Here is a 9,986-nt window from a genome sequence, read left to right as displayed (position 1 = left end):
TAGAACAAAAATTTTTTTAAGGTAAAAGCAACTATCATGTAAATAAATTTGAAAAAACAGTGGAGATATTCCTTGAGGGAATATAACATAGAATACTAATCCAGAAGAAATTTTAAGACTAAGTAAGCTTGTAATTTCTAAATGAATGTAGTTTAGGACTGGAGGTAGAACACTTGTCTAACATGTACAAAGTCCTAGTTTTGATCACCAGCACACCCCCGACCCCAAAAGAAGTTTAATGTTCTTTAAAGGAAACACTGGGTCATAATGTTATACAAGTAAATTCTTCCAAATTTTCAAGGAAGAGTTTAACCTCATAGCAAGTTTCTGAAATAATAGGCAAAAATATTTCTCAACTTGTACTGGGAAATCAGCATAATCTAGACATAAAATAAATAAGGACAGTACATTACATGTAAATATACTAGATAAAATACTATCAGATCAGATTCATTATGAAAAAGATACTTTTTGACTAGCAAAGTGGGTTTATTCCAGGATTGCAAGATTGGCTTCGTATTAGGAGCTCTCATGTAATTCAACATGTTAATAAGTTGGAAAAAAATGTAATAGATTAAGATAAAACTGATCTCATTCCTGATTTTTTAAAATCAAGTTTTCTTAACCTGATAAGTTGTGTCCATATTAAAACAAAAACAAAGCACAAACAATAAAACCATGACATCCTGTAAGAGAAAACATTGAAAGCCTTCCCTTTGAAACTGGGAATAGGACTAAGATGCCTGTACTGGTTTTTTTTTGTTTGGTTTTTTTTTTTTTTTTTGTATTTTACTTAGAGACTAAGTTGCTGAGGCTGGCTTTGAACTTGCAATCTTCCTGCCTCCGTCTCCTGAGACAGTGTGATTATAGGCGTGCATCACTGCACCCCACTCATTCCTATTTGTTTTCGGTATTGTATTATGCTATCCTAAATGGCATAGGATTCAAAAGAGGAAAGCAAATGGCTCTAATAATTTATCCAAAATGCTGCTAAATTGGTGACATCAAAATTGGTGTGTGTCTGTGGTACCATCATCAAACAACTAGAATACAAAGTACTATAAAAACAACTTTTTGACATAATCATGTAAATATAGAATATAATTTGTTCCACTATAGTCCCTAGTACTTGTCCTTTACCTCCCACTTCCCTCCCTTTTTCCCTTTACTGGTCGTCTTTTATTTATTTATAGTTTATTTTAACTAGTGCTGTGTAGATATACATAAAGTGAGATTCACTGTTACATATGAACATACAATAGTTTGTATTTGTTCATATTACCATCATCACCCATAAACATTTCTTTAAACACAAACTTTTATAATAGCAACAAAACTAACTTACCTATAGATAAATCTAACAAAAGATATTCAAGACCTGTAAGAAAAAAATCTTTACTAGGAGTCATTAAAGAAAGTGTAGAAATAACCCATTTTATAATATGATGTCAGTTTTCCTCAAATTGCCATTTGGATTCTATGCAGCTCCAATCAGAATCCCAATAAATTTTTGTGGAACTTTACAAATTCATCTTAAGATTGAAAGAAGAGCAAAGAATTGAGACTTGTTAATGAATAATAGGAAATTTCTCAAGTAGGAAAGAGAGGAGGGCATTTTACCTGCCTGATACCAAGACTTATAAATGTATAGTAACTACTATTGCTGGTGCCCATTACGTGTTAGACAGTAGAGAATCAAGGAACAGACCCATATTTATCTGGAACATTCATATGTATAAAAAGTGACAGTAGAGAAGAAAGTGTGCATGCCTAGCTTTTAATAAGGGAGAAGATTGTTTTATCAATATGGAAATGGAAAATTAAATTGAATTTGTTACACCATACATGAAAACTGATTAAGTGTCCAAAGCAAAACTTAAAGCGTTGAATATTCATACATAGAAGAAAGTATTAAAATTCAGGGAAGATTAATAAGATAAACTAAGTCTGTTTATCAAATGACTTTTTAACCATAAAGTTAAAAGTCACATACTGGAAGAAAAGAATTCCCATTATGTGTATAGAGAAGAATGCCTAACATATATTTTTTTTTAAATGAGGAAAAGAAAAATAGAAAAGGTCACAGACACAGATGTGCCGCTTGAAGAGTAAACATGCCCAAAACTACAGTAGTCAGAAAATTTGAGTCAGACCACATGGAGAAGCAACTTTGCACCCATTGAATTGGCAAAAAATCATTTAAAATTCTAGCCATATCAAGTGGTAGAGATGGAACAGAACAGTAGATTTCCTTAAAATTGCTATGAGGAGTATAAAAAAATAACCAGCGTGGAAAAGCACTAGGTATCATTTTGTTAACCTTGACCTTATACATATTTCAGTACCCGGTAATTCCGCTAGGTATTGTATCCCCAAGAAGCTGTTATAATGTCCCCCAAGCATCATGAACCAAGATGTTCATAGTACTGTTTGTAATAGCAAGAATTGAGAAAAACCAAAACTCTAATCAATGGAAGAGAATCGTTCAATAAAATAAGGCATATTTACACCAGAAAGTATTAATGAGCAATAAAAAATAGCTGCAGCTATAGGAAACAACACAGAGGGACAAAATTGTAAAAGAACCTAAATAAAATTACAATACAGCATGATATTTTTAAAAAGTTTAAAACTAAGCCTAAAACAATGTTCCCTACCACTTTGGTAAGCAAGGGAATATTAAAAATCAAGACAGTGCCTATTTGCTGGGAAGGCAGAAAATTATATGGTGGAGTACAGAAGACATTGCTAGTATTTTAAGCTTTCATTTGCCAATTTCACTAGTCTTCAATATTATTAATAACAAATAATATTCTCCCAAACCTCGAATCTTCTCTTTTTCCAGCTTAAATTCCCGTACTCATTATCTTAATCATATATCCTCAGCTCTCTGCTCCTTGTATTTCATTGTACAACCCCCTTAAAACCTCAACCTCTGCTAAATTCATCTCTCCATTCAAATAACCACGCAAATTGATTTCACTGCAGTGAGGTAAGTTCTTAATTTCTCTAGTGGTTCTCAAACTTCATGTATGAGAATCACTTACAGAACTTGTTAAAACACATGGACTTCACTCCAGGTTCTGAGTTAGTAGATGGGGCCAAAGAATTTGTGATAAGTTTCCAGGGGATACTGATGCTCCTGATCGGTCTAGAAAACAGTCTCAATAAATTAATAGGATTAAAGTTTTAAAAATCATTTTGATATATCTAAAATCCAAAGTTTCACGTTTGTAATATGCTTATATGGAAATTGTGTACGTAGATGACTTTGTTGCTAAAACGATAAAAGTGATAATTTGGATTTCAGCATACTTTTTATTTATTTAAAGGGACTATAAAGCTGGGTGTGCTGGTGTGCTTGTAATACCAGCTACTCAAGGGGCTGAAATAGGGAGTAGGGATCCCAACAGGCCAGCTTGAACAACTTAGTGAGATCTTGTCTCAGAATAATATAAAAAGGGCTGGGGGTATAGCTTGGTGGTAGTACACTTACCTAGCATGTGCAAGACCCTTAGTACTGGGGAAAGTAGTTACTGAAAGAAGGAAAGCTACTCACTGAATGGTAAGTCCATTTTCTTTCCAGGAAATAGACAAGACTGTCCTTATTAGCTATCTAAACTATGATATAGATATAAATAGTCACATTTATTCTTGCTGAAGTCAGCATGAGAGCTAAAAATCATAAAATATAATCAAATTAATGTACTAATGTTTCTATGTAAACTATAAACACTTCATTTTTGAAGCAATCAGTGTCAAGAGACCAGAAAAAAATATAAAGTAACACTTCCTTAATTCAGCATCATTTGGAGTAGTTCACCATGTGTGAATTTGCATATAAACTAAAGTTCAGTTTAATCTTATGCAATAAAACATTTAAAATTAAGTAACAAAAATTACATATAATTTCTTGAAAATAACCTTAATTCTCTCCTATAAAAATACAGTTGACTTGATTTTCTTGTCAGGAAGTTTAAAATTTGAAAGGCCCCTTTTCTTACAATGTGTTACCAATGATAATGTTAAGTACTAGACTCAGTACAGTGACATGCACATCAAAAAACAATGCAAAAATCAAGACCAACCAAAGGAGAATAGACACAGCTTTCTTGTTGTGCTCTTTATAAAAGAGAGGAGAGCACAATAAGAGGTGAGATTGGTTATACCATTAAATTATTTCTCCTGTGCATCTGCATGCCAACCATTTGTGTAAATTAGGTGGCTGCTAAGTATTGTTAAAGTAATATAATTATGTGATGTAGTCTGTAAAATACCCCTCTTCCCTTCAGATATCAACACTGACTCCCCCAGACATGAACCATAAGCAAAGAACCAGACGTCCAGGACATCACGATCTCTCCCTTATCTTTAGGCTTTCTAGTTCAAGTCTTCCTACTTTTCCTGACTTCTTAGACCTTGCTGGTTTTCCCCTTTTATGTATATTTGCTCATTTGCCTCTTATTCTGTGTTAATTTCTCTGAACCCACTTGTGACAGTATTTCCAAAGTTCCCCCATTTTAGAAGTACAGTAGTAAAATTTTGTGATATGAATTGTCTCACATCACCTCTTTCATCCCTCTTGAGTACTCAAGTGAAGTTGGTAGAGTGAAAGTAGCCCTGCTCACACAGCTGCTAAGTGGCAAAGCCAAAACTGTGACACCTTGCCCCTTGCTTTCTCTGTTACACCAGAGAAAATAAATGGCACCACAACTCTAAGGAACCCTGATGCCTCCTTGGCAGCTGTTTATCCTTTTCACAGAGATTCTCCTGCCTGACCACTCCCTTGAGTTACTTGTGTCTAATTAGGATGGATCAAATATAAATATAAGGTCATTTAGTACTGTGGACATGGGCATGTTGTGAGGTTCCCAGAGATTAAGTTTGGTCCTCAGCTTTGCAGGTTCATATATCTTTATCAGCTCATTGAATGATTACACTGAATTTGAATATAAGTTCTGCTATGTGTAACAGAGATCGAATATATAACAGTTTGAATAAAGGAGAGATGGATGTGGCTGCTCTTACCACAAGATTATTTGGGAACCAGACTCCTTTTAGCTTGCTGCTTTGCCATTCCTGTATTCCCTGATCTGCATAGTCCCAGATTGTTCAAGATTGTGCATTCTCATTACAGTCAAGAGAAACAAGGAAACACAGGACATAACCCTTTTCCCAAACTGGAATGATTCAAAAGTTGCTCCCTTGCACCCTTATCCCACTAGCCTAAAATTAGCTGCAAGAATAAGGACACAGAATCTTTGGTGCATATGTATGTGTGAGTTTTATTAGTATCAAAGGTAGGGAGGACAGATGTGTGACATCTGTGCATTCTGCCACATGGCACATTCTGTTGGTTTCTAGATGGTTTGCCCCAGGGCTCTTTTCCAATCCTTGCTGTAGCCTGCAGACTCAAAACACCATTCTTGTGTCACTGTTTTTCCTACAGTCGCAACCCTTCCAGGAAATTGAGGCACATGTATTTAACTACCTATTAAATTGATATTTCCACATGTGCACATGGATGGCCCAGCGACAGGTGAATGTAATGTGGTCCCTGCAATGTTAACTCCCTCTCCCCACTGCCCTTCCCATTACCACTGTGGAAGTGGTCACCATCGCTTACCTCTGCTTAAAATCCTCCTCTCTGCTCTTCCAGCTTTCACTCTGTCCATCCATAGTCTATTCGCCATTCAACACTTAGAGCAATCTTTAAAACATGTGAACCCTTCATTGATTTCTCACCTCTTTCACTGTAAAATATCAATTTTTTGTCTCGGCTCATGAAGCACGATGTAGTCCAGCCTACTTCTCAGTCTCATCTTTCAGTGCTGTCCCTCCCACTGTCATCCTGCCAAAATGATCTCACTATTCTATAAACACATCAAGATTTTTCCTGACTTTGGAGTCTCAAACAAAAACAAAATGGACAATAATATGGAATATTACTAAATGGTTAAGAAGTCTCAGACAGTTCTACATGGTTTAGGCAACCGGCTGCCATGAAATGATAGTGAGAGCAGTTCTACTGGTGTGCTGAGAGTTAAAATGAACCTGTGACATTTTATGGTGGGGAAGAGGGAATCTTTCTAGAAAAGCAAGAAAGTGCCAGGGTTTGGGGAGTTTGGGACATGGAAGAGATTTCAGTGTGTTTGCACTTGCATGGGAAGGAGCCAGTGAAGAGGGCCATAGACCTACTTGCAGTTCCACACAATCCATGCAGTATGGGGCCTTCAGGTTTGGTTCATGATGCTCATTTTCCCTTCTCTCAGAAATAGGGTAAGCCTGATGGCCTTCGCTGCTAATCATCTGTCCAGATTCTAACCAGTAAAAATCTGACTTGGTCTCCTCCAACATAGAGTTAACCAAGTACTCATTTGTACCCCACCATAACCTATATCAGACTCCTTTTATTATATTGTGTTAATATTAAGACCTCAAATTTCTTCCAGGCATTGATGCATAATTTTATATGACCATATAAACCCTAGGGCTCAGGTCAGAACTTTAGATATGCAATCACTTGTTCCAGGTTGTCTAATTGGCAGCAGTATAGGATAATGGGTCAAATCATATGTCCTGTACAGGTTATTCCCTGCACCTCAATGTGTCTCATCTGTAAAATGGAAATAATGATGGTTTCTGCATAATAGGCTTCTCTGGAACTTCAATCTCTGTAACACTCATGACCTGCCTTATCCCCCGTAAGAGTTGCAGAAGACAGAATTTTCTCTCAAAAGAACTTAGTTCTGGGTATTTATTAACTTAGGAATTTAACTTAGGTATTTATTAACTAGCATAATCATGGGAGACTTGAAGAAACAGGCTGCAGATGGAATTTCTCAGACTGACACCAAAGCCCATTGCAGGATTGGGTAGAGAAGAAGCTGCTCAAACCACACAACGTGGCAGTTGCCTGGAGAATCCAGAGGTTGCCGTGTGACCTTCCACTTAACTCCCATTTTAATTCTAGTGTCCTATGAGTGTATCTGATTGGTAAGTACTTAAATTACATCCAAAAAATAGCTGCAAGAGTCTTAAGATTTTTTTCTTTCCAGCCTTTACTGTTCAGGAAAGAATTCTAGATGGAGGTTGGACTAGAATTTGAACGAGTCCATCCAAACTATTTGCCACTAAGTGTTCCTGATGTTTATGATCTAGTTCATCTCCTTCATCTCATGCATGTAGAATTATGATCAAGATTTAGTGACTTTTTGGAGGCACATTACATGCTAGTTCTCCATTTTCCTATAAACCCTTTTGGGGGCTGTAAGTTTTTCATTCTGTTTCTCTTTGGAATGTTATCTGCAATATTTTCTCAATGTTTTAACATATATTTACAAGTTGTAATAATTACACTATATTCTGTAGATTGACTTCAGAATCTGTAAATCATTCTGAAAGTTGCCTTTATTCCTTCTTGTTCTGCCTGGTTTTTGTTGTTGTTGTTTGTTTTTTCCAGAATTCTGAACTTTAAAGAACTTTATGTACACTTAAATTTTATATCAAAAGTAGAAGGATGTGGAGCACACTTGTTAATTCCAGCCACTCAGAAAATGGATTCAAGAGGATCACAAGGTCAAGACTAGCCTCCACAAATTAGCAAGACCCTGTTTCAAAATATTAAAATTCAAAAAGGGTGTGTGTGTGTGTGTGTGTGTGTGTAGATTTAGTTCAGTGGTAGAGCACCCCGGGTTCAATCTCCAGTAACACAAACACACACACACATACACACACACACACAGAGAACAGTAGAAAGATTGATTTTCATTCAACAAATACTTATTGATTTTTAATTATTGGTCACTAGGCATTATGCTGAGAGCAAATAAGCCAGGAAAATCAAATCACCGCCTCCATGGATTCTGCAATCCACCAGAGGTACATGGCAGCCCCTTGACAATGGCATTCCAATGTCATGAAGTACTTATACCTTGGCTGGGAGTCAATGAAGACTTCCTGGAGATTATAGGTATTAATATTATCACTTAGATTAAGAGTTAGCCAGGTAACGAGGAGGCCAGGGAGGTCCTAAGAGAATGAGGAATATTTGGGTTTGTCCACAGATGACAGAAAATGGCAATTTTGAGGAAATGAAGCTTCACTGTAGCTAGATAAATGTATAAACTACAATCAGTGGAGTATTTGGGTTGACTTAGGAAAGAAAGGGATGTTGGCCCAGGCCCATAAGCACTGCTTAGTAAGGTTATGAATCATAGAAACAGTTCTAGGTTTTGTGGAGCCCAAGGTATACATAATTTTAGGGTCCCTCTCTTAAAATTCCATGATTTTGCATTGATGGCTACAAAATTCAGAGCCTTAAAAAGGACCTGTGCAAGTGCACTGTTTCAACACATTCCTAAGCCATAACTTCCTTCTCATAACCACTCAAGCATCTTCAGTTGGGAGATGAGATCACTCTGCCTTGTGGAAAATGGATGGGTGTGGGGGTGCAATGCCAAAAACAGAAGCACCCACTGGGAGCTGCCTTAGCAATAGGTGATAGAGGCCTAAGCTAGGGTATGGCAGTTAAGAGACCAACCGGAAAGGGATTAATAAGAATTCTTTATGTGGCAGAAACCAAAAATTGGGACTACTATGTGTGGACCAGGAGGGGCCATAATCTGACCATGCTGCAAGAACATCTGCCCACAATGTGATTCCACTTATCTTTCAAAGGCCTGTTCCATTTCTTCCTGTAAGTCTCTTTTTCCACTTTTGCCCTGCTCTTTCCATACAAGCAGACTAGTGTTTCCTCCTCCATGGCCCTGTATATACCTGGATCTTACACTTGTGTCATTGCATCACTGCAGGCCAAGGGCAAGTCTTATTCATCTTCTGTATCTTTTTATTTTCCCCCTGTACTGGGGTTTGAATCCAGGAGTGTTTTACCACTGAGCTACATCCCTGGCCCTTTTTTTGAGATAGGGTCTCCCTAAATTGCTGAGGTTGGCCTTGAACTTGTGATACCCCTGCCTCAGCCTCCTGAGTCAATGGGATCACAGGTGTGCACCACTAAACCTGGCTCACCTCTGTATTTTGTACTTACAGTCTATAAAATGGAGAATGAATTAATGTTCTGCTTTCCTCTATACAAAAATATTTTAGAATAACAAAATATTAAAATTTATGACTAAGAGCCAGCCTAAGATTAGTGTTGCTATGAATTGCCTCTGGACTTCAGCATAACACAGGTGTCCCTCTGACAACCTCCATGATATTCATCCCTTAGACTTAGTCCTCCCTAATCTAAAAACAACTTCCACATTTGTGTTGTCTCTTGAGAGTTACACACATCTTGAAAAATAGCACCTAAGGACAAGACTAGTCTTCCTTCTAACTAACTAGTGAAGTGACCTCAGACCTTGGAAATTAAGGGGTTATACTTGATGAGTATTTTTTAACCTTTTTTTTTAAAAAACTAGGAGTTGAACTGAGGGGTATTTAACCACTGAGCTACATCCTCAGCCTGTTTTTATTTTTTATTTTGAGACTGGGTCTTGTTTAGTTGCTTAGGGTCTAAGTTGCTAAGGCTGGCCTTGAACTTGTGATCCCTGGGTCTCAGCCATTGCAGTTACAGGCATGTGCCACCACGCCTAGCTCATTTGTAATCTTTTCAAAAAAAATCTTCAGGACTAGTCCAACACAAGACAGAATAGCAGGTAATGGGACCCGTTTGTCCTCTCTCTGGAGCTGCTCCTGCAGTCCTCCAGAAAAGCCCAGGCCTACAGTTTGATATCTGTGTAGTAGATGACCTTAAAAAGGTCTTAGTTATTGAATAATCACCATTCCAGTGTGCAGGTTTGATATCTGCAGAAAATTATAATAAAGTCACAGCTAAAATGTTGGTGTTAGAGAAGAGGAGCAGCGGCTTGCTGAGAGGCAGAGCCGCCCCCTCCCCCTGCGCCAGCAAGGTAGAGGGAACTGTGACCATCCACAGAGCAGGCCCAGCGGCCTGCTGAGGGGCAGAGCCGCCCCCCACCCCC

This window comes from Marmota marmota, unplaced genomic scaffold (genome assembly GCF_001458135.2).
Source record: "Marmota marmota marmota unplaced genomic scaffold, marMar, whole genome shotgun sequence".
Taxonomy (NCBI): domain Eukaryota; kingdom Metazoa; phylum Chordata; class Mammalia; order Rodentia; family Sciuridae; genus Marmota; species Marmota marmota.
This window is presented reverse-complemented; position numbering follows the sequence as displayed.